The sequence below is a fragment of the Amborella trichopoda genome, chromosome 12, assembly GCF_054954075.1.
Source record: "Amborella trichopoda isolate Santa Cruz 75 chromosome 12, AtrichopodaSantaCruz75HAP2 v2.0, whole genome shotgun sequence".
NCBI classification, from domain to species: domain Eukaryota; kingdom Viridiplantae; phylum Streptophyta; class Magnoliopsida; order Amborellales; family Amborellaceae; genus Amborella; species Amborella trichopoda.
In genome coordinates, this window is record NC_142347.1 from 20,726,555 (window position 1) to 20,753,881 (window position 27,327).

Genomic DNA, 27,327 nt, shown 5'->3' on the forward strand with positions numbered 1-27,327 from the left:
GAGAAACATGACCTGCCGAAGGTAAGTATGACAGATATCAAGTTCTGTAAATTTGGGGGATAATAAAGAGAACTAGGTTGGAAATTGATTGCCTAATGACTTCTCATAATCACTTAATCCTCAGTTTCCATTCAATATAACTTCTAAGAAAATAATGTTCCCAGTGAATAAATTTATTGTCCATTCATTGCACATTAAATGCATTTCTTAATTATTTTGTTCATATGAGAACCAGCTAGTGCCTCAAATTCGACAGGCTTTCAAATTACATTCATCAATTTCAAAGCAAAAAAATGCAGTAAGCATTAAGCATAAATCAATGCAAGGGGTTACATGAACATTCAGAGGCAAAATACGACACAAAAAGGCATTCCGGGTATGAAAGACCATGGAAGAGTGCCTCTGACATGGGTCGCAAGGACTGGATTTCTTATCCTAGAGCTTTGACTGCCCAAATATGTTTCTTCCTTGGCCGTGATCCAGATGCCTGAGAACCTTGGAACCCAGCAGCAGTGCTGCTAGGAGGAACCTTGGAAAAACTCTGTTAGCAATTTATTCCCAGGAAAAACATGCTTTCCATTCTCATTAGCAATAGATGAATAGTCTACTTGTACCTCACTTGGTTGCATATTTTGCTTCTACAAATCATTAAAAGCAAGCAAAATCTTTCTTCTAGGACCCAGACTCCCAGAGCATGAATACCCAAATTAATTAGATCATGTAACATTCATATGGATGAATCATGATTCACAACAACTACAATCATCAAATATGATAATTGATTATATAGAGAAATACAAAACAACTCCATAAGAACAATACGTTGTATCTAAAACGGAATGATATTTAATCAGTCAATATGAATGTAGATGTTCTTACATTTGGGATGGCATCTATTCAGTTTGTCAAGGCACACCTCTTCCTTTAGTCATTGAAGAGTATCCCAATCAAGCTGTTCCTTAACGAAAGCCTCTGCATATCTAGACATATTCAAGGTTCGAAGCTAGTCTAGCACAAGAGTGACATTAGCAACACCATGAAGATGATCCACCATCATTTCATCTTTAAGATGGTTCGCCTAAAGAAGGCACCGGTATCAATAAAAGAATCACAAGAAATCAAACACATTCTTATTTTTATCCAAATAGTTTAAACATCAAAAAAATGGGAAACATACCAACATAACATGTTCTTTGAAAACACAAGAAATAAGCAACTATTCAACAAATTCTAAAGAACCAAATAGGATAGGATAACTCATAATTTTTATTTTGTGTGGATGAAGAAACTTAGATTAGGATCCGAAAAATGTACCTTGGGGGTACGAAAAACAGAGGGAGAAGAATAAAACAAATGGCACAGGCTCCTAATATACATGTGTCTGTGTATGTATCCTATGCAAAGTTGCATAGGATCACTAGATGTTGCATGGAATCATAACGTGCTTTCAGAAAATTGAGCTTCAATGCCCAAGATCATTTTGACATTTGTAAACACTTTGATGTTAATTCATTGAATTAGGCAGAACTTATAATGGTTCTGCCAAAGTAGTATGAAGCAACTCAAATAGACTTACCACGAGCACTTCAAGTCTAGAAACAGATAGGGTCTCAGGAAATATGTTTCGATTTGACTACATATGATTATCACCTAAAAGCAACATGGAAGAAGAATATTAAAAAAGAGATGTGCGCAAAATCTTGATAATGAACCCAAGAACCCTTAGGATCTAGATAAGTAGAGCTTGAAGCACAAACACAAAAAAACACCTCGGCAAAGTAATTAATATGCAGGAGGCCACTCGTAAAACCAAATTTAATAGCGGCACTAAAAGAGCATCAAGTGAACCCAACACCTCAGGTTTGACCCGACCACCTCCTAAAATACTTAAAATACTCATGCATAACCATTGTTACCAGGACAATCAAGTCTTTAGTCCCTATAAAAGATGTGAAAGAAAATCCTCAATAAAGTATTTGGAATCCAACAAGCTCTAGTATTCAGCATCTTTTAAGTTTAACTAAGACGATCATATGAGGTTTGAAGCATATTGTCGGATACTTCAAATTTTAGTTCACAACCCAGTAAGAGTTAATTCAGTCAGTAAAGATTGTGACATGAAAACCATTTTCAAAGATGTCAATAATAGAGAGGTATAAACTTAAGCTTTGAAAATGATGTTCAAAAGACAACAACCACTTTTAGCCTCTTTTTAAGGTTTTAAGAGTTAAAAGAACTTAGGCCAAGCACCTATGCTAGAAAAATTCTCAATGGTTTCAAGAAGATTCAGTAGAAAACATCCTTAAGCTTTTCAAATATGCTCACATGTATCTGGATGTTTAAAACTTTAAATCATGCCTATGCAGATACTTAAAATCATGCACTCTTAAAGATACACACAAAATTCAGTTAGGCAAGACACATAAAACACAGGATGGATTTTTGAACCATTGGGGTTTGTAGGTCACCTGTCCTATCTTTTGGATCACTTCAAACGATCCATAGTATTGTGGTGAGAGCTTGAGATTTCTCTGAAGGGCGACCGAAACTTGGCGATAGGGCTGAAGGCGTAGATACACTAAATCCCCCACATTGAAGTTCTTCTCAGTTCGATGAATATTGTAGGCTTTCTTCATTCGGTTCTGGGACAATTGCAACTGTTCACGTACCGATCTTAGAGTTCCCGATCAACTGACTCCACTCGAGTTGTACCAAGAATTGTAAGACAATAACATGGGTGGAGCACGCCCATAGACCACCTCGTAGGGAGTCTTCTTTGTAGCAGTGTGCAGGCTGGTATTGTAGCAGTACTCAACCCACGCAATCCAACGGGCCCACTCCTTGGGTTGTCACTTGAAAATCACTTGAGGTTCATTTCAATTGTATGATTCGCCAGTTCCGTCTAACCATCGGTTTCGGGGTGATAGGCTGATGAGTAGTTGAAAGCGGTGCCCTGCAAGTTAAAGAGTTCTTTCCAAAAAACACTTGTAAACCCTAGATCTCTATCACAAACAATGGACTTAGGCATGCCATATAATTTAAAAATATGATTAAAAAATATCTGAGCCACCGATGTTGCTGTATAGGGATGGAAGATTGGAATGAAATGGTCGGCTTTGGATAGGCGGTCCACAACCACGAAAATAGTAGTTTTACCATTTGAGTTCGGAAGGCCATCAATGAAGTCCATGGACAAATCAGTCCATGCCAGTTGGGGAATTGGGAGTGGTTAGAGGAGCCCCGCCGGTGACGTGTTTTTCCATTTCTGACGCTGGCATGTATCACATTGCTGAATATGATCACGGATTTTCATTCTCGTTCCACTCCAGTAAAACGCGGACTTTATTCGATGGAAATTTTTGTGGAACCCCTCATGTGTGCTGGAATGGAACTCTTCCATAATGGTAGGGATTAAAAGAGATCCGGCCAACAAGAAAATTCTACTTTTAAAGAATAAAACTCCTTCTTTGTAGCTCCATGGACCCAACGCCTCTCCTTGTTCCAGTCGTGTCACTAATTCCTGCATTTTGGGATTTTCCTTCACCTATTTTTTAAATGGCTCAAGCTAATGTGAGACCGGCACAAATAATGCAAAGTTTTCACCCCTATTCTTCACAGGTGCTGTTGGTAAAAAAACATGACAACTCGGGAGGATGTGCATCGACTATAGGGCTCTAAATCAACAAATAGTGAAGGATAAATTTCCCATATCCAATATTAACGAACTTTTGGGTGAATTGCATGGGCCTCCTTTTTCACGACGCTTGATCTTCAGTCAGGGTACCACCAAATTCGCATGCAACCAGAAGATGTTGAGAAGACCGCTTTTCGCACCCACCATGGCCATTACAAATTTCTGGTAATGCCTTTCGGGTTAATGAACGCCCCTTCTACTTTTAAAAAATTACCTATGAAAATTCATATTGGTGTTTTTTGACGACATTTTGATTTATAGCAAGAATTGGGAAAACCATTTGAAGCATATTGGTCTTGCACTATCTGTTTTACGGACTAACCAGTTATTTGTAAAAAACGAAAAGTGTGCTTCTGGGCAACAGGAAGTGAAGTATTTGGGGCACCTCATCAGTCAAGATGGCATGGCCGTGGATCCAGAAAAAATTATAGCCATGACCAATTGGCCCAAGCCCACAAGGTTAAAAGCTCTCCATGGCTTTTGGGATTAACAGGATATTACCGAAAATTCATTCAAAATTACGGTAAAATTGCTGCCCCATTAACCAATATGTTAAAAAAAGATAATTTTAAGTCGGAACCGCAGTCCGAGGTATCGCTCGAGCAGTTGAAAACGGCAATGAAGCTAGCCCAAGTGCTCGCCCTGCCTGATTTTTCAAAAAAAATCATCGTTGAATGTGACGCTTTCGGAGCTGGGATCGGAGGGGTGTTAATGCAAGAGAAGCAACTCATAGCGAGGCTTTACATGGTAGAAATTTGTTTTTATCCACTTATGAAAAAGAAATATTGGCTTTGGTTCTTGCAGTACAGAAGTGGCAGTAATATTTACTTGGGCAACAGTTCATCGTAAGGACCGATCACCAGAGCCTAAAGTACCTATGGGAACAAAGAATCACCACACCAGCGCAACATAGGTGGTTGATGAAGCTCATGGGCTTTGATTTCGTCATTGAGTACAAGAAAGGGAAGGAAAACATAGCAAGTTGTTATGGGCTCGACTTGTTGAGCGAGTTTGACGTTGTTGTTCATTCAAAGTGTTTACGTCAAAATCCTGGGCTAGATATCTCAACTAGTGAGACAACCCTTTGTTCTTACTTTTACCTATTTTGGGAGGAACGTTTTACCCAAGATAGAGTATTTACGAGAGAGACAATTAGTAGTTTCTTCGAGGGAAACTAAATCTCATGAAGTGCTAGGCACAAGATATTGATAATTATCCCCTTTCTCCCCATTACAATGAGATATTTATAGCCCCCTACTAACCCTCTACCACCTCCCTGATTATTCTACCCACAATCCCTATATAATAGGAATGTGACCCATTACAACAACTACCCACACGTATCATGGAGACCCATTAGAAACCGTCGACCACAACTCCTAACATTAAGCAACAGACTCCTAAATTCAAGTGAACAATACCTAAACAATAGCTGTTCGTGCTAAGCACAAGACTTTATTGAAAAATAAACTAAGCCTAGGAACATAACAGATGTTCTCCTAAAATCCGGCTAACCGCCAAGCCATCTCGTTATCGGCACTTGCCAGTGATTCGGACTCTTGATCTGGCTCTTGGTCGGTGGAGATTGATTGCCAACCATTGTCTATCACCAAGAAACCAGGTGGGTAACTGCCATATTTCACTTTCAGAGTTTACCCAAAACGGTCTCTCTCTCTTCAATACATGAAACCCACAAACCCTTGGGCTCCCTTTAACAAAATAAAATAAAAAAAAATAAAAAGGGGAAAGGATGTTGAATATATTTTATTTTATTTTTGCTATTTTGTTGCCTTATATATTGCTACTATTTTTATTTAAAAAAAAAAAATAGAAGACATATTTTGCTCATTTTTAGTATTGTTGATATTTGAATGCATTATTGCATTGGTGTGATGTAGAAATTAATTTTTCTTCTAAAGTGAATCACGCACTTGATATTTGCTCTTTTATTATAAGGGCTCACACATCCTTGATAATATTACTCATGCACCCCAAAATAAATAATATAAAGCGAAAATTTTGTATTATCTTTGATAATTGTAGTGCTCACTTTTAGATAGGGAGATTGTATATTTCATATATTTTTTTAAGGCATCACTTTATAATTGATATTATTCATGAAATAATTGCAGCTCTCTCTGTACATGCATTAACCACATAACAAATATTTTGGTGGCTTATTTAGCTTCATTAGAACTTAGAAAGTACTAGGTTGCTCGAGCATCATGAAACATTAAAGAGCATGTTGGAGGCAATAAAAACTAAATATGACTCAACCTCTGAAATACCCCTCCAATTGCTATTAGAGCAATACAACTCATTTAAGATGAAGGAAGATAATAATGTAGTGGAACATGTAAACAAAATACTTGTTACGGTTAAGGACTTAGTCATTGTTGGGAATGGAGTCCCTGAGCGCATGCAAGTTTCCGCAATCTTAAATAGCATTCCACCTTCATGGAGAATGGTAACAATTGCACTTAGGTTGAATGTCAAATCTCTTACATTAGGAGACCTGCCTATGCAACTAGCCTTAGAACAAGAACATATGAATAAAGATAAAAGGAGTGAGCTCATGCTTGCTCAAAGACCTTCCAAAACTAGCCAATCCAAGCCTAAATTTCAAGAAAAGTTTAATAAGAAGAACAATAGGTTCAAAACTAGAGGAACTAAGCCCTACAACCAAGAATCTAAACTAGGACTACCAAAATGCTTCTTATCTGGTCAGTCAAGTCACTTTAAGAACCGCTGCGCCACATAATAGAAACCCGCAAAATCTAAAGAATAACGGAAATGGAAGCAAGAGACGTGAATTCATTTGTGTGGTTTCTGAGTGCTTGATGGCAAACCTTGACATCAAAAGATGATGGGTAGACTAAGGTGTTAATCGGCATAGCGCAAGCTCAAAAGGCCTCTTCGAGGACTTCAAAGAAATAAAAGCTGGGGAGAAACCCATTTAACACAGGTAACAACACCAATTATGATGTATTAGGTGTAGAAACTTGTAGGTTGTATCTAGGGACAATCGACCTGTATTAACAGATGTATACTTTTTCCTTTGTATGAGATGAAATATTGTACATGTCCCTTTCCTCATTAGAAAGGGTTTTGAAGTCTGCTTCTGATCATTGAAAGTAACAATCGGAAAGCATGGACAAATTTATGCTTGGGGATACTTAATTGATGACCACAACATGTTCCTTCTTCATGTAAATGATAAACCTGATAATAAAATTTCAACTTATTCTAGATATGCTGATTGTGTAATGGTTGTTGATGCATATACTTGGCATCTTAGGCTTGACCACATAGGAAAAGACAAAATAAATAGATTAATAAATAAATGTCTTATTCCAAATCTAAATAATGTCGAACTTCTAACCTGTCAGCAGTTCTTGTCTAGAAAAATGACTAGAAAATCATTCAATAAAGAGGAGATAGCTAATGAGTTATTGAATGTGGTCCACTCATAAATTTGTGGGCCCCTCAATGTTAAAACTCATAGATGGATATCATACTTCATCACCTTTATTGATGATTTTTCTAGATTTGAATATGTTTATCTAATCCGCTATAAATCAGAAGCTTTAGAAAAATTTAAAATATATAAAAAAGAAGTAGAAAACCAATTGGGTAGGAACATCAAAGTTCTTAGAGCTGATAGGAGAGGCATACACTTTCGAAGATTTCAATATTTATTATCAAGAATATGGTATTAAAAGATATGTCATTATGCCTTATACGCCACAACAAAATTGATTAGCTGAAATGCGTAATAGAACCATCTTAGAAATGACTAGATCCATGATGGTTCATGCTAATCTACCCGTTAGGAACTATGAACAGGTAGAAAACCTAATATATCAAATTTAAAGAAGTGGGGGTCAACTGCCCATGTCATAATCCCATATCAGCATAAAAATAAGTTAGAAAACAAAACTCTAATTTGTAATTTTATAGGATACCCTGCAGGTTTAAAGGGGTATCGATTTGATCATAAAGATAATGGACTCATTGAAAGTAGAGATGTTGTGTTCCTAGATTTTATTGAAGAAAACATACCTATAGTGGATAATGATAATCCACTTAATATCATAGATGACCTAGAACCACTGTCTACAGTGGATATGGATAGCCTTTATCAATATGATGATGTTAAAGTACCCACACACCTAATGTTAAGTGGTCAAAAGAGGTCTAGAGCTCCTCCATCATATCATGATGATTACTACGTCTATATGAGTGAGGAGACAGATAACCTTATTGACCTAGATGAAATCCATGGCCCTTTTAACTTCAATGATTCTATGAAGTCGCAAGAATATCAAAAATGGCTTAATGCCATGAGAGAAGAATAAGATTCTATTGAGAAAAATAAATTTTGGGATTTATGTGATTTACCATCAGATAGGAAACCTATAGGTTTTAAATGGGTACTTAAAAGGAAGTTAAAATTTGATGGATCACTTGATAAATTTAAAGCTAGGTTAGTAGCAAGGGGTTTTACCCAAAAAAAAGGAGTCGACTATGTCGACTCTTATTCCCCAGTTGCAACGTTTATTTCCATTAGGATAATTTTGGCAATCGTTGCATATTATGGCCTAGAACTTTATCAAATGGATGTAAAGATTGCATTCTTAAATGGTGAACTAAAGGAAACCATCTACATGAAACAACTTGAGGGCTTCATAATTAAAGGCCAAGAAAATAAAGTATACATATTAAATAAGTTTTTATACGGTTTAAAACAATCTTCAAGACAATGATACTTAACATTTCATGATGCTATCCTACAGATGTGATGAAGTAAATAGATTGGACCATTGTGTGTATGTCTTGAAGAGTGGGAGTAAATTCACAATACTCTCATTATTTGTAAATGATATCCTAATAGTTGGAAATGACTTAGAAATGATTGATAAGACTAAGTCATGGCTTTCTTCTCGGTTTGATATGAAAAATGGGAGAAACATCTTATGTCCTAGGCATATAAATAACTAGAGATAGAAAATAAAAAATGTTGTACTTGAGCCAAGAAAGATATCTTGACTTTATTCTCAAAAGATTTCAAATGGAAAATTGTAAATCAATGTCAACTCCTGTTGAAAAGGGAGTAAAGTAGTCTATGAAGGATTGTCCGGTAGAAGGACAAGAAAAACCTAACGTTCCTTATGCACACGCTATTGGTAGCATGGTACATGTAGTAAGATGTACAAGACCAGACTTGAGTTATGCCGTATCAAAATAATCCAGGCATAACTCATTGGAAAGTAGTAAAAAGAATTCTAAGGTACCTTAATGGAACAAAGCATTTAAAATTATATTTTCAAGCAGATAAGCTTGAAGTTATATGATATTCACATGCAGATTTTGCTGCGGATAAGAATGATAGTAAATCCACCTCAGGACATATTTTGCTATTTGGAGGGCAGTTGTTTCTTGGTCTAGCAAGAAAAAAGAGTGTGTCGCTAGGTACATATAGGATGCAGAATACATTGCATGTAACACTGCTTGTACTTTTTCCGTCTGGATAAAACGCTTCATAGATGACTTGAAGCTGCTAATAATCGACAAACCAATCAAAATATTTTGTGATAATCAAACCACATTTAAATTAAATCAAAGTGAAGCAAATAGCTCCAAAAGAAGACATATAGATGTCCAATATCACTGCATTTAGGATGTAGTTGAGAAAGGTGAAGTAACTGTTAGCTACTTACCATCATCAGATGTGATCGTTGATCCATTAACAAAAGGTCTAAGTGTTGTATTACTGTCGAAGCACACTAGCTTAATAGGACTTAAAAATATTTAAGTCAGTTAGTGTTCATGAGTGACAAATCCGCATTAACGTGAAAATCTTTATGATGGGCATTTGTTATGAGGCATATCCACAAAAGCGTGAGAAAAATCTCATGACAAGATATTTCCTTAAAGGTCATACTCAAAAGTGGGAGTATGTATATGACTTATTATGCTTGGCCGTCATAACCAAGTAGGAAATGTTGACACGTATGGTTATGAGGTCTTTCGTGTCTTAACATAAATTCTGAGAATCCAATATATCCAACAGTTATATGGTCCAACCTCCATATGAATGTTGGATATCTCTGAGATCAGGGAACCCCTCGTTCTCAGAGACCCATTGGAAAAATACAACGATTATCCCTTCTTCTCCATATAAAATGGGAAGTCAGAGATAGGATGTATACAATAAAGAAAAGGCATACAATTCTTCTTCTCTCTTTCTCTCTAAAATGTGAAGGGATAAAAATTCGAGCTCTGCAATCACCAACCTCACGACACTCCTCTCTTTGGTTATAAACCAACTGAAGAAGAAAAGAAAAATTTAGAAATTTTTTTAGAAGATGACCTCATAGCAAAAACTTATATATTAACTTTTATCCAAGATGACCTTATTAAGGTTTTTGAGCATCATGAAACATAAAAGAGCATGCTGAAAGCAATAAAAACTAAATATGACTCAACCTTTGAAATACACCTCCAATTTCTATGAGAGCACTATAACTCATTCAAGATGAAGGAAGGTAATAATGTAGTGGAACATATAAACAAAATGCTTGTTATGGCTAAGGACTTAGCCATTGCTAGGGACCACATGCAAGTTTCCACAATCTTAAATAATATTCCACCTTTATGGAGGATGGTAACAATTGCATTTAGGTTGAGTGTCAAATTTCTTACATTTGGGGCCCTACCTATGCAACTAGCCTTAGAACAAGAACATATGAACAAAGATAAAATGAGTGAGCTTATGCTTGCTCAAAAATCTTCCAAAACTACCCAACCCAAGCTTAAATTTTATGGGAAGTTTAATAAGATGAACAATAGGTTAAAAAATAGAGGAACTAAGCCCTACAACAAAATATCTAAACTAGGACTGCCAAATGCTTCTTATGTGGTCAACCAGGTCACTTCAAGAACCACTGCTCACATAATAGAAACTAGCAAAATCCAAATAATAACGGAAATGAAAGCAAGAGACGTGAAGTCATTTGTGTGATTTCTGAGTGCCTGATGACAGACCATGACATCAAAGGATGGTGGTTAGACTCAGGTGTTAATCGGCATATCATAAGCTCAAAAGGCCTCTTCGAGGACTTCAAATAAAAAAAATCTAAGGAGAAATGCATTTACACAGGAGACAACACCTATTCTAATGTATTGATGTAAGAACTTGGAGGTTGTATATAGAGACAATCGACCTTATATTAACTAATGTATATTTTGTCCCTTTTATGAGACGAAATACTTAATCTGTGCCCTTACTCATTAGAAAGGGTTTCGAAATCTGCTTCCGATCATTGAAAGTATCAATCGAAAAGCGTGGACAAACTTATGTTTGGGGATACTTGGTTGATGACTACAACTTGTTCCTTCTTCATGTAAATAAGAAAGCTGATAATAAAATTTCAACTTATTCTGGTTATGTTGATTGTGCAATGGTTGTTAATGCATATACTTGGTATCTTAGGCTTGACCACATAGGAAAAGGCAAAATAAATATATTAATAAATAAATGTCTTACTCCAAATCTAAATAATGTCGAATTTCCAACCTGTCAGCACATCTTGTTTGAAAAAATGACCAGGAAATCATTCAATAAAGAAAAGAAAGCTAATGAGTTATTGAATATGGTTCATTCAAACATTTGTAGGCCCCTTAATGTTAAAACTCATAAAAGGTTGTCATACTTTATCATCTTTATTGATGATTTTTTCAGATTTGGATATGTTTATCTAATCCACCATAAATCAGAAGCTTTAAAAAAATTTAAAATATATAAAAGGCAAGTAGAAAACCAATTGAGTAGGAACATCAAAGTTCTTAGAACTGATAGGAGAGGTAAATACACATCCAAAGCTTGTAATACTTATTGTCAAGAATATGGTATTAAAAGACACACTACTATGCCTTATACGCCACAACAAAATAGAATAACTAAAAGATGCAATAGAACCCTTTTAGAAATGACTAGATCCATGATTATTCATGCTAATCTACCCAAGACTTTTTGGGGAGAAGCAATAAGCACATCCATGTATATTCTTACTAGGGTTCCAACTAAGGCAATAGATTCTACCCCTTATGAACTGTAGACAGGTAGAAAACCTGATCCATCCAACTTAAAGAAGTGGGTCGACTGTATCAAATGGATGTAAAGACTGCATTCCTAAATGGTGAACTAAAGGAAACCATCTACATGTAACAACCTCAGGGCTTAACAATTAAAGACCAATAAAATGAAGTATACAAATTAAATAAGTCTTTATATGGTTTAAAACATTCTTCCAGGCAATGGTACTTAACATTTCATGATGCCATCCTACAGATGAGATATGAAGTAAATAGATTGGACCATTGTGTGTATGTCTTGAAGAGTGGGAGTAAATTCACAATACTCTCATTATTAGTAAATGATATCCTAATAGCTGGAAATGACTTAGAAATAATTGATAAGACTAAGTCATGGCTTTCTTCTCGATTTGAGATGAAAGATATGGGAGAAGCATCTTATGTAATAGGCATAAAAATAACTAGAGATAGAAAATAAAAAATGTTGTGCTTGAGCTAAGAGAGATATCTTGACTCTTTTCTCAAAAGATTTCAAATAGAAAATTATAAATCATTGTCTACTCCTATTGAAAAGGAAGTAAAGTTGTTTAGGAAGAATTTTCCAGTAGAATGACAAGAAAAACCTAACATTCCCTATGCATAAGCTATTGGTAGCTTGGTATATGCAGTAAGATGTACAAGACCGGACTTGAGTTATATCATAGGACTTGTTAGTAGATATCAAAGTAATCCAAACATAGCGCATTGGAAAGCAGTAAAATGAATTCTAAGGTACATTAAGGGAACAAAGCATCTAAAATTGTGTTTTCAAGCTGATAAGCTTAAAGTTATAGGATATTCATATGCAGATTTTATTGAGGATGAGGACGATAGTAGGTCCACCTCAGGATATATTTTCATCTTTGGAGGAGCAGCTGTTTCTTGGTCTAGCAAGAAATAAGGGTGTATAGCTAGGTACACACAAGAAGCATAATAGAATACATTGCATGTAGCACTGCTTGTACTTTTGCCATCTGGATAAAGAGTTTCATAAATAACTTGAAGCTGCAATTAATCAACGGACCAATCCAAATATTTTGTGATAATCAAGCTGCAAGTGAATTAATTCAAATTGGAGCAAATAGCTCCAAAGAAAGACATATAGATGTCCAATATCACTGCATTCAGGATGTAGTTAAAAAAGGTGAAGTAATTGTTAGTTACTTGCCCTCATCAGATATGATCGCTGATCCATTAACAAAGGGTTTAAGTGTTGAACTATTGTCTAAGCACACTAGCTTAATTGGACTTAAAAATGTTTAAGTCAGTCAGTTTTCATGAGTGATAAATCCGTATTAGTATGAAAATCCTCATGATGGGCATTTGTTATGCGAGGCATATCCGCGAAAGCGTGAGAAAAACCTCATGATAAAATATTTTCTTAAAGGTTAATTCTCAAAAGTGAGACTATGCATGTGACTTATTATACTCGGCTATCACATGTATGGCTATGAGGTCTTACGTGTCTTAACCTATATTGTGGGAATCCAATATATCAAACGGTCATATGGTCCAATGTCCATATGAACGTTGGATATCCCTGAGATCAGGGAACCACTCGTTTAGATCTCATGGATATCCAATGTTCATATTGACATTGGATTATATGACCGTTTGATATATTGGATTCTACAATGTAGGCTAAGACACATAAGGCTTCATAACAGTACGTGTCAACACATTGCCCAGCTTTTTTTCTCTCCAAAAATTCAGAACGACCACTATTTTTGCCTGCATCTCTCGGTAAAGACTCACTAGTTTCTCCTTTATCAAAGTTAACTTCTTTATCAGCCAATCCAGAAGAAACCAAGCAAGCCCCTTCCTTTCCCTAAAAATTCAAACATCTCTTCTTCGTCACCCAAATGAACTTCTTTTTCAGTTAATCCGGAGCAACCATCATTTCGAAGCAAGCCCCTTTCTCTCACTAAAGCCTCGGTATTCTCTCCTTCCATGTCGAAATTAACTTCTTTTTCAGCTAATCCGGAAGAACAATCATTTGCTTCCATGCCCAAATTAACTTCTTTTTCAGCTAATCTGGAAGAACAACCATTTCCAATCGTCTTTGAATCAGCACAAAAATTAATCAAAGCATCCAACTGAGAATTGTGCTCGAAGTCCCCAATCCAACCATCTCCAAAACACTCCAAATCATTTATAGATCTGAATTAAAACCCATAATCCAAACCCACTTTCTTACTGTCTCCCAACCATTATAACCTTGACTCAATAGACATAAACCCAGTCTTTTAGTATATTTAATTGATGAGTTTTTACAGGAATTGAGGATGAGCTTTTGGGTGAGGGTAAAAGAGTGGCTACGTTTTTTGAAATCACCATCTTCTTCAAACATAGCTCGGTGGATTCCAAGGTCTCTGTCAATTTTGGGTGACCTAGATTGTGATAGAGAGAGATGAAGAATAGAGTTTTTGAGGCAGGAGGAGCTCTCATGCCTTGAGATTTTCTGGGCACTGCTCTTTTGCAACGGATCTCTAGTCTTGCGCGGTCTTTCTCAAGGACTCTTTCGAAAGTGTACGGTCTAGGAAAATTGTTTGACGAGTCAGCAAGAGCCCCCTGATAAACAAACGTCCATCCTAATTATGGACATCATCTAAAAGTGCATTGTCCATAAATAAGATGGGGATAAAATATCGTCTAAAGTGCATAAAAAAATATTACAAATTTATATTTTAAATTTTTAAAATGTATTTTTCTTTTCATATTTATGAATTATGTTTGTCTTGGCCTAGTTGATGAATCTATAAAAAAATTTTAAAAAATATCTAAAATGAATTTTAGTGGAGCCGCATATATACATATAAGTAGGTTGAGTCATAAAAACCCATCCTTCTCTAAAACAACTCTCTCTGGCAAGTGGGAGTTTTTGGTGGGTATTATTCAAGGGAAGGCTTTCAAAAATGATAACTTGATCGGTGGTCTGGCTTGTAGAATCGACTGCGTAATCTCAGCCTAAAAATTATAAAATATTTTAAAAAATATTATTATGTTTAGTTTCTAAAAAAATAAGGGTAGTACATTATATATTTTCAATATTTTACAAAAATATTGAAAATTGAGATGTTGTTTCTTTTCTAAGTGTCTATTGAAATTAACTTTGATACTATTTTTTATACTAATTTTGATACAGTATCTTTACAAAAAACATTACCGTGAAAAATGAGGGAGCACTGATTTTTCTGATTTTGTATACTACTTTGGTGATACTAATAGTCATCTTTGTGTACGCTTTTTCTCTTTCACACATTGGACCTGTCCCTCTTATATACACAAAAAGCACATTGGACATCTTTCTCTCTCTTCACATAGATATACACATACAAATATACAACGGGATTATCTATAGGAAAAAGTTTATATAACGTTGCAACCTTAAAATGTAGAATTAAAGGTGCACATCGAAAATCCATCATAAAATATTGTTTGGATGCTGAAAAACCCTCTAATTGATTACCTCAACATCGAGATGTATGAATATGAAAAGAAAAAATGAGATTTCGCGTCCACGAATTAGTATATCTTGCAACACATTATCTAGACTGTTCAAGATTTTCATGTGTTTATAGATCTACTTGATCTAAACCAATTTTAGGGTTCAAAATTTATAATTAGAGATAAAAATAGATTCTCAAGCTATACTTATAATTGTTTATATCAAAATTATATTTATGATAAAGGTTCGAGGTGTGTTGTAATTGGTTTGTTTCAGGTTGCAACCTTATGCAAACCACACCAAAAAAAAGGGGCTATTTAACTTGTGTCCATAGAAGTAATAATTATTCTTGTCTCTTAAATTTCAAAATGGGGTGGTTATAAGAGTGTCATTGGATGATACAAAGTTCCAAAGAAGAAATTCTTAGACTTCATGACTCAACCTAGCCATCCAATTTGGCATCTAATGAGTGGGAATGATTGTGACCTCCATTTTAGTGAAGCCAATATGGTAGTTGATGCCCATGTTAAGTAAGTTTCATTTAGTTCTTGTAAGGACCACAATTTTCTCCCAGTCCAAAGATGTGCATGGCGATGGAGGGTGAAACAGAGGCCTAGTGCCGCTTGGAGAATCGCCGCGCGTGTATAAGAGCTTAGCGCCGGCTGTGACCTAGTGCCATCTGTAAAGTGAAGAGGAGAGAAAGAATCAGCGTTGTGCGTGAAAAGTCAGCACCACGCGTGAAGAATCAGCGCCGTGCGTGAAAAGTCAGCGCCGTGCGTGAGGAGTCAGCACCACGCATGAAGAGTCAGTGCCATGCGTGAAGAGTCAACACCACGAGTGAAGATAGGGATGAGCATCACCGTCTGTGAAAGAGGCCTAACGCCGACTGTGGAGAGAGAGAAGAAAGAGCAACACCATGTGCGGAAGGCATCACTGCGAGTGTAGTGCCGTTTGGTGCATCGTCGCACGTGCAGGCATTGAAGAGTTAATGCCGTATGTGAAGAGGGAAGATGTGACCACTGGCAGCACCGCACTTGTCAGTGCCGTACTTGTCAGAGGCATATACGTTAGCTATAGTGACCTTCACCTACCTTGGGTACTTAAGCCCTCTCCCCTCCCCTTTTAACCGTGGTTCCCCTCACTTTTTCCTTGCACTTTCTCTCTCTAGAACGGGAGAGAGTTAACTGCTACATTGAAGAAGCTATTGCTTAGAGCTCAAGGTGGCCCACGAGTGGGAGATTTGAAAACATTGTGAACACCAGGTAAGTAGGTTTAGTGCCGTGCATTGATTCACTTCATAGGATTTAAATTTAAGTTGATTTGAAGAGCAAGATGATAGAATGAGGTGTATGAATATAAATGAATAAAAAGGGGCTTGAATGAGTGACTGAGCATTGAGTAATGAACTTGATAAATTTATAGAGTAGTTTCCTTGTAAAACTTGCTTAAAAGGCTTGACATGAATAAGGCTTGAGCTGGGTGTTATTTTTGGCTTGTAAAATGGTGTGTATCATTTGGATATCATGTTAAAATATGGGATGAAAAGGGATTTTACAGCAACTATGAGGGTCTTTGCCTTGGACTTTTCGGTGACCACACGGCGCCCAAATGGGTCCAAGTTAGTCTTAAATGAAATATATATGTGTCTATTTTAAGTTTACTTTTTATATTATATTAAAATTTGATATGGATCAAATGATATGCCCCAATCGTGACTCTTTTTGTGTCACACCTTTGGTCTATCAAACGGTGTCCAAACACCTTCAAACTGCCACCATTTGAAAGATCATTGAATAAGCATGAAGTTGAGTGTTTTAATAATTTTGAAAATTCTCCATAAATTGAGAGTTATGCCTTGAAATGTGTGGGTACATCACTACCCACTATTGCAGGAAATTTCAGCAACTTTCAATCGTTTTGAGCCGAGCTTTTGACCTATCAGAAGTCGTTTAAATTTCTTCAAATCACGTCCACTTTAAAGCCCTGGGCATGAACTTAATCTTACATGTTTAAAGTATTTTGAAATTCTCCCTAGATTGAGAAATCACGTCCCCGAGAAGAGGGGTATGTCATTGTTGCACTTTACAGAATTAGTGATATGCTCGTCTCCTGCCCTCTTTCTAAGAATTACTCATCACGCGATTCAAGTAGCTATGTAACATCTTTGATAAGTGATAAATGTGAGTATTATGTGATGATTTTCATGTGAATGTCGTAGTGTTATGTAGACGGTGCTACGCAACTATGCGCGATATACTATTGGAAAGTATGTACTATTGGGCCTTGGTGCCATATACTCATATGTAATATATTGGAAAAGCTCCATGTAGTACATTTTTAATGATGTATGGATTCTCCAAATTTTAAATATCCTTACGTACATAGAAGTACTATTTTAGTTCTTTTCATGGTTTGCTTTGATCGCCGATACTAAAGTGTTGAGTCCACTCCAACCTAAGTGACATACGCTACACTTGGGATCACGAACCCGCACTCGGTCACCCTTCATCGAGTACGAAATAGGGGTTGGGGGCCGGGTTCATGATAGTTCTAAAGCTACTGTTTGGAGGTCTTGACTGTCAGACTTTATGTCCTCGCATTTACTTCATGATCTAGCACAACTGCCCTATTATAGGGTTATAAAAGAATGAACTATTTCTTCCTTGTTTTTTATTAATGAAAAACGGGTTGGAGGCATTCTCCCCCACTTACTTATAAAAAAAAATGACTGTGACCTCCATGTACAAAAGATAAATGATCTCTTTTTAAATAATCCCATATACAAATATATTGGACTTCTCTATCTTTAACAAATATACAAAGACAATAGGCATCTCTCTCTCTCTCTCTCTCTCTCTCTCTCTCTCTCTCTCTCTCTCTCTCTCTCTCTCTCTTTCTCTCTCTCTCTCTCTCTCTTTCTCTCTCTCTCTCTCTCTCTCTCTCTCTCTCTCTCTCTCTCTCTCTCTCTCTCACTGTTCACAGCGCAAACTGGAGTAGATCTTAAGTCATCTTCAACTAAAGATCGTTTGATTCAACACTACAACCTCAATTATTAATTTTGATAGAGAGTGGGATTAATCGAATTACAATCGAAGAACATATCTATTCATAAATGAATAGATCTGCTCTCGGATCAATGGCAAAGCCAACATCGATCCGGCGTAAGAAATACTAAACAAAATGCAATAAAACAGCCCTAATTCTAACAAAATAACTAAAGAAATAAAAATAGGGATAGAAATATACCTGGCTGGGTCAGTTGGCGCAAGACACCCGAGGCTTTGGGGCTTCGCCCGTATCAAAACTGTTGCATTTACATCGTGCATCATCTGTGTCTCTTTTAGAAAATGACCAAGCCTTGACTTGGTTGAACTACGATTTTCTTGGATCTAAGCTTGAATGTTAGGTTTAATGGCTATAGGAGTTGCAGGGTTTTCTTAGATTTAGGGTTTGCTCACAAGGTTTTCCCTCTTGGCTCTCACTGTCTCAATCAGTGGTTTAAAAAAAGGATCGGTGCCCCAGATCGAGAACCTCAAAGACCCATCCGGATTGGTGAATCGGTAATCCGGATTGGGAATCAGTCGAATCGGTCTGATTAAACCTAAAAACAAATCCAAAAAAAATATAAAAATTCATTACAAATATTATTTTTTAAGAATCCAATAAGAAATACGGGTATTACATTATTAACTTTCATTTTTAATCAATTTGCGAATAATTAAGATGTCCGTTCCTTGTATGAACTTATGTTAACCATTAAATTTGCATCACATAAAACAAAAAACATAGAATTACCATGGATAAAATATATAATCATATATAGAATACAATAAATAATAGATTACATCGATGAAAAATGGCCACTAAAATCTCAAATTGGTGGAAAACCCTAATCCACTAAAAAGACCAAATTATTACAACTTAACTAACTATAATCCAAAATTATTACAACCTATCTAACTATAATATTATATATTGCAAAGAAAATTGTTGGTTTATATTTTATTATATAAATAATAACAAATTTAAAATATTTTATAATATCATTTAATTTAAAATGCATTGTTGACAAGTGTAAGAAAAATAATACATTACAAGATTTATAATGCAAATAAATAAATAAATTATTTTTTTGATTATCAATATAGAAATTATTCAAATGCACATCAATTTTCGAAATAACATTTTAAATTTTCAAAAATATAATTTTTTAGAATTCTAGAATATATATAATGGAAGAGATTGTTAGAGACAAAGAGATATTTCAAATGTGTATGAATTATATCTTAAAATTAATATTCCCAAATTTATGTTAAAGCTTGCCATATTATAAAAATAAAAATTATAATTAGATTAGTTATTCGTAGTTTGTATTAAAAAATATTTGTTGTATTAAGAAATATATTTTATTTTTTTGACAAGAAATACTTGTTGTATTTTTTTTTAATGAGAAAATATAATATTTGTTGTGTTACCTTTTTTTTTGACAAAAAAAAAAAAGAAGATGTTGTATTACCTTTTTTTTTTGCTTGTTGTATTACTTTTTTTTTTTAATAAGAAAATTATGCTGCTAGTTCCTTTTTTTTTTTTTATACCTTTTATTTTGTTTTCTTGACAAAAAATATTTGTTTTATTACCTTTTTCTTTACAAGAAAAAGAGAAGATGTATTGTCTTTTTGGCTTTTTAGCAATAAATGCTTGTTGTATTACTTTTTAGAGAAAATTACGTATATATCCGTTATATTATGCGTTATTACAGATCCACCTTTCAGTTTGTGTTATTACCTCCATATCCGTTTTTACACTTTCATAACGAGTTTTTTTACAAAAGACGATTTTACCCATTTTCGGGTGTTGAACAACCGAAATCAAAAAAAATTTCGATTTTTCAACAACCGAAAATGGGAATAGGTCTTTTGACCTTCCCGCTCTAGTTACGGTTGTTCAACAACCATAAACCTAATTTCGGATGTTCAAAGTCCGAAACTGTGGAGTGCGTTGTTTTCACAACCGAAATTATATTTTCAGTTGTTCAAAAACCGAAAACATGATTTCGGTTTTTGAACAACCAAAAAATTATGAACTTTGGCTTTTGATTACCTGAAAATGTTCACGCTAATACTTCGCGTGTTTTTACTGTAAGAAAAGTTTTTAGGGTATAAAGTTGGGAAAAAACAGGAAATATAGTACCATATATGGATCCATACCTCTTTTACTTTCCCCCAATACTGTATCCCACGAGATTGGTCGCGGTCGTGATTGGTACGGTACTTACTCTTGTCTTATGTTGTTGATTGTTTTTTGTTAGTTTTGTCGCAATGAGTATAATAGAATATCATATTTTTATATTTGTAATTTTTATGTATTGTTGATTAATAAATAATATTTGTTAGAATATTGATGAACGTGTTTCTTTGTATAATTATTTGTTGTTTGTATAAATATGTATTGTTTGTTTTATGTTGATACATTGTATTTATTGTATTGGGTAAATATTGTTGAACTTGTTGGTTTGTGTTAATATTTGTCGTTTATTTGGAGTTTGTTTCAGTATTTGTTATTTTTGTTGTTTATTGATTATTTTTCCTTTTATAGTAGTACACTATTTGAATTTGTTATGTAATACTCACTTTTTATGGACCCTAAAGTGGTTAGAAATATCCAAAATTTTTGCATTCTTGATTGTATCAATTTATTGTGACACAAATTTTGCTATTCATTTAATACAGTAGCATTGACGATGGTTACTGAGGGAGTGCAACTGGTATTCCGATATGAGGGGTCATTTGAGACGAATGCAGATGACAATCGTAACTTTTACAAAGGGGGAAAATTGAAGGTTACGAAGTATAATGGAAATAGTTATTTGGAGGAAATAAAAAGTCATTTTGGTAATTTAACATTATGTGATCCAAACAAATTAACTATTATGTACCACAACACAAGTCTTCCTAATGGGGTTGATTTGATTGATGTAAGTGATGATGTAGATGTATCTTTTATGTTGGGAGGGGAATCTTCGAAAATTGTTGTATATATTGCATCTACAATGGAGCCAGAATGGGAATCTATTCGTGAAGGTCCATCTTCAAGAAACTGGTATATCTATAATTTACTTTTCATCTGCAATTTGCTTTAATTTATTCTTTTATATTTATAGAAATTTTATTGTTGCTTCATCTTACACTATATCTTTTGTCAACAGTCGGCGTAATACTTTACCTGATCAAGATCAATACATTCAAGTGGCGCCTGACCCTGAGCTTGTACTAAAGCGTCATATGAAAGATATTGAAACGCTAGAGAGCCCATGTATAGGAGGAGTTGGTAATGAGGTTCAATTGAATATAGGACAATATTTTGAAAGTGTCAATAAATGTCGGCATCATCTTGTAGATTTTGCAATTCACAATAAATTTGTTATGAAGTTTGACAAAAGTGAATTGGGACGGGTATGGGCAAGTTATAAGGCAGAGGGATGCACATGACAAGTGCGGTGCTTACGAGTTGGCAGTATGACTGACTTCAAAGTTAAATATATGGATAAGGAGTACACATGTAGTGGTCAACACAATCATGGTGTCAGGCTTTCCTACATGCAAGCTTGATGGGAAAAAGAGGTTGCTAAAGAGATGATAGATGGATCACATGAACAACAATATCATGGCCTCCCCTTCTATGCGGAGAAGCTTCAAATAACTAACCCATGAACTGTAGTTTGCATTGATACAGATGAATGCAGGTTCAAATGACTATTCATTGCTTATCGTCCATGCATCATGAGTTTTGTTAATGGATGCAGGCCACTAATTGGTATTGATGATACATTCTTAAAAGTAAAGTATCAAGACATATTATTGTGCATCATTTCTAGAGATGCAAATAATGAGCTCTTTCCATTGGCATTTGTAGTGGTCGAGAAGGAGAATTACCAAAGTTAGTATTGGTTTTTTAGTGTACTGAGTGAGATATTATATGCGTTTTCTAATCTGCCTGCCTTAACAATTATATCAGAGTGACAGAAAAGCTCGTTAGAAGCAATAGAAAAATGCTTTCCCACGTGTTTTCCAGCATTTTGCATGTGACATATGGGAGAGAACTTCAAGGGCTTCATGAAAAAGTCAGCCAATAACGAAGTATTGCTGATATTGTTTTGGAAGGCTGCTTGTAAAGTGGGTTTGAAAAAATTATGTTTGACATATAGTGTGCTGACAGAGATGCATATGAGTGAATTAAGAATATCCCTTCTAAATATTGGGAAGATGCTTATTTTCCAGGGACAAGATACAATCATCTTACCTCTAACATAGTCGAGTCATTCAATGCTTAGATAATGTCTACTCGAGATAAGCCGATCATTACAATGTGTGAAGAAATAAGGTTACAGTTGATGATCAGGTTTGAAGAGAAGAGGGAGTTAGGTAATAGTTGGAGCGGCCAGCTTGTACCAAAAGCCCAAGATTTACTGGACTTGCGAAAGATGAAGCCTAGAATTTTACAGATAGTTATATCCGCCATGGATACACAGCTTGAGATCCACTATCTTGGGAAGAAGTACGCTGTCGATTTAACTTTTTGGACATGTTGTTGGAGAAAATGGCAACTGAGTGGCATACCGTGTATTCATGCGATTACGGCTATTAACCATATGCATTTGGATCCAACAGCATACTGCCTTCATTATTTTACAGTTGAAACCTTTAAAAGGGCCTTTCAAACTCCCTTTAAGCCTGTCCTGGATGATATTGAGTTGACTGGTATGATCAATCGTACAGTGTTGCCACCAAGGACGACATGCCTTCCTGGTAGACCGAAAAAGCAACAAAAAATATCTGAGACTGAACAACCCATCACCAGGCTTATGAAATGCAAATGATGCGTACAGTGGGTCATAATAGGAGGACATGTAGAGAGCCAATAGAGTGAATTATTTGTTGTCAATCTTATATTTTTTAATAGAATTAACAATTTGATGAATTAATGAAATGAGTGATTTAGATGCCGTCAATCTTGTGTTGAATTAATGAAATGAGTGATTTAAAAAATGCTTATGAACAGCCGAAATTGCTATATATATGGCTAGGAATCTATTCCTTCCAAGAGGATATGAACAATTTGCAGCTTGTTTGGTGCACAACTACAATTTAATTTTTAATTATTTATGAGATTTGAGGCGTGACTTTATAAAAGAACGACCCTACAAAATACTTTCCTAAGATGGAAAGGAAATGACACAAACAAGCGTTGTATGGAAAATAAAAAAAAACTTAACAATATCTATGTCATAGTTTTAAATCCAACTTGGACCAATCCCAAGCCGACTGGTTCAACTCAAGAATTCTCGAGTTAGATCGTTATAAAATATTGTTTTGAATGTTAAAAAATGAATGTTCAAGTAGATCTATAAACATAACATTGTAAAATACTGTTTTGAATGTTAAAAAATGAAGAAAAAAACATTTTCAGCCGTTGAACAACCGGAATTGCTATAATTTCGATTGTTCAACAACCGGAATGAACAATCGAAATTATAGCAATTTCGGTTGTTCAACAACCGAATTGTTGTCTGCGAATTCCAAAAGCTCCTTGGATTTTTACAGACAGCAATTCAGTTGTTGAACAACCAAAATTGCTAGAATTTCGGTTGTTCAACAGCGGAAAATATATTTTTTTTTCATTTTTAAACGTTCAAAACAGTATTTTACAATGTTATGTTTATAGATCTACTTGAACATTCATTTTTTAACATTCAAAATAGTGTTCAAAACAATATTTTACAACTAAAATTATTTCAATTATCTCAATTTCGGTTGTTCAAGATTTTAATATGTTTATAGATCTACTTGATTTTAACATTTTTAAAGTTTAAATTTTTATAATTAGATATGAAAATAGATTTTTAAATCATGTTATGATAAAATTAGGAGGTGCATTTTTAGATGCATTTTATCTTAACCTTAATACATGTTATGATAAAATTAGGAGGTGCACCTTAATTGGATTGTTTAAGGTTGCAACCTTATAGAAACCACATCCTATGTATAGCACGACCAAGTACAAATAATTCTCAAAAAAATAGAGTCATTTATAACATCCTTAAGAAACAATACAAATGTATTCAATGACCATTGCATTGTCATTTCATAATATTACAACGGTAAAAATAACCATTGCATTGCCAAAAAAATACAATTATGGATGTCGCCTTCTCTTTGGCTGATATTGCTTCTGTCTCGTGTTATGTCTTCTACGCTTCTCAACTGCAGGTTGTGTTGATGGAGCCAAGTCATCAACAGCAGCCCGACTACTCTCACGCACTACATCTTGTCCGCCCTCTTATATACAGCTTCTTCATTAACTTCACGTTGTAACAATTCCATCCTGGCTTCTATATCTTCCGTATGACTGGCACAAACTCAGACAATATTTCAAATGCGTTGATAACGCGATTATATACTTCACGGTACCACTTCTGTCTAAGTGTAAGTGCCTCTGCTAACATGGTTGTACTAGCCTGAACTGCACTAACTTGCAAAAACATTTTGTAGGTTAACAAACATACAAACTGATTGGCAAATACAAAACTAAAGCAATTTGTAGGTTAAAATATACATACCAAATCATCCTCATAACATCGAAGTCTCATTATATACTGTGGTGCATGTGCAGGGACCACCTCTTCTTCTTCCTGGTTAAGAGGTTGCAAAATATCAATAGGTGGGTTAGCGACATTGCGTATGATAGGATGGGACACTCGGTTGTACCAAGCCTTATACTTCTATATTTCAATTTATAGATGCATTCATTTCCATACAGCCATAATACACAACCATGTTCAACTACTGAATAACGAAATCCTCGAAACGAAAAATGATACAAACAACATCCAAAAGGCTGAAAAACATAATAGAAATCTCTCGTAATATTCAAAATATGTTGTCATACGCATTGACACAACAACACAATTAACTATATTCAGTTATTGATATCGATTTATAATAAAACCCCCAAATTTGAAGTTCTCAATAACCCCAAATTTACAAATTCTTAAACAATAAATAATTAACAAACATAAATCAATAACTCATGTGTATCATTCAAAAATTAAAAAGACACCACAAACTCACAGTTATAAAAATCCCAAAATTAAAGTTATAAAAATCTCAAATAATACATGCCTTCACTACAAATTGGGAATCTACCAAATGAACTCCAAATGCATCAAATGTCATTATTTCTCTATCAAAATGCTAGTGTCCAAATTTAAATGTAAGAAAAATTGGAAAAGAAGGGGACGGAGTATTTTCAGATGTTCTTTGACCGAAACAGCCTAAGAACAGTTCTGTCTTTTTTTTTTTTTAAAGGAGCCCCGACTAATTTCGGGTGTTGAACAACCGAAATTAGATTTTCGGTTTTTCAACACCCAAAAACCCTAATTTTGGTTAGAGCGGGATGGTTAAAAGACCTATTCCCATTTTCGGTTGTTGAAAAACCAAAATTTTTTTTATTTCGGTTGTTCAACACCAAAAAATGGGTAAAATCGAATTTTTTTAAAAATCTAGTTATGAAAGTGAAAAAACGGACATGGAGGTAATAACCGAAACTGAGAGGTGGATCTGTAATAATGAATAATATAACAGTTTTATACGTAATTTTCTCTACTTTTTATTTTTTCTATTTTTTTGATGATATTATTTTCTTCATTTTAGTTTTTTTTTTTTTTAAGACAAAAGTAAAAACCTATCTTTTTTTTTTTTTTTTTTTTATGGTATTATTATTATTTTTATTTTTATGAAGACAAAAAGTGAATTGCACAATAGCGTCCCAACTGGGATTCGAGCTTGGGATGTCACACATAAAAACATTACTGCTAACCACTACAACCCTTCACGCACTGTTAAAGAGTCTTCTACAATAATTACTCATATTGAATAACTTTTCAACATAATATCGCTTAGCGCAAGTCCCACATCGAAGAATTGGAGAAAGTTTACGTGGTATAAATATCTTTACAAAAGATTTAATGTTAGCGCGATAGAGAGAAAGGGTACGCCAATGGTCATATTTTGAACAAAATTACCACAATATCCTCAGTTAAGGACTCGCCCTGTAACTTCACAAAGCATCTGGAAATCCCGATTTATGACGTAATCGGAGCGATTCACTATTCAAAATCACCGATTCTCTTCTTGGATCGGGCAATTCCCAGTTTTACAGAAGAATAAACACGGGGTGACCGATTCCCGTGTCAACTCGAGCGAGTCCATTGCGACTCACCGATTTTTAAAACCCTGGTCTTAGGGTTTTCACTCAGTCTCACAGAGAATTGACACGGGGCGACATGGGGTGACTGATTCTCGTGTCGACTCGGGCGAGTCGCCGATTTTTAAAACCCTAGTCTCAGGGTTTTTACCCAGTCTCACATGTCTTAAATGTCGGCAGTATCTACTTTTTTGCCTCTCACTATAGAAACCCATTTTTTTAATTTGGTAAATTTCTTTTATTTTCTTAACTATAGAAAAATTTAGAAAACCCTTAGGACCACACTATCTCATAACACCTTAAACCACAAACACCATGTTCTATAGTCCCTAGTTCATACTCATTTAAATTTGAAAATAATCAAAATACAGGATATGGATAGCGCTTAAATTCGAAAGTGAGATAATAACCATCCAACAACACAGGAATGATGACAAGAACCGAAATCTCATTATTCTGGTTGTCTTTGACCCAAACAACACGTCTTATATAGTTTGGACAAATTTGACAAAAAGACACATCTCATGTTGTTTGGGCCATTTGATGCCAAGCTTTTGTGTTTGGTTGACACAGACTAGACAACACAATTGTGTCATCTAGGCCAGATTGACCAAGATGACACGTCTCGTGTCGTCTAATGCTTTGTCTGGCATAATTTTAGCATCTGATTTCAACTGAATAGATAAGTATCCCAACCCCTTTATCAACTTGGCCGTTTATAAAAGGGTACAACCTCTTGAGGGTTGATCACTAAGTCACTTAGTCCACACGCTTAGGAGATACATCA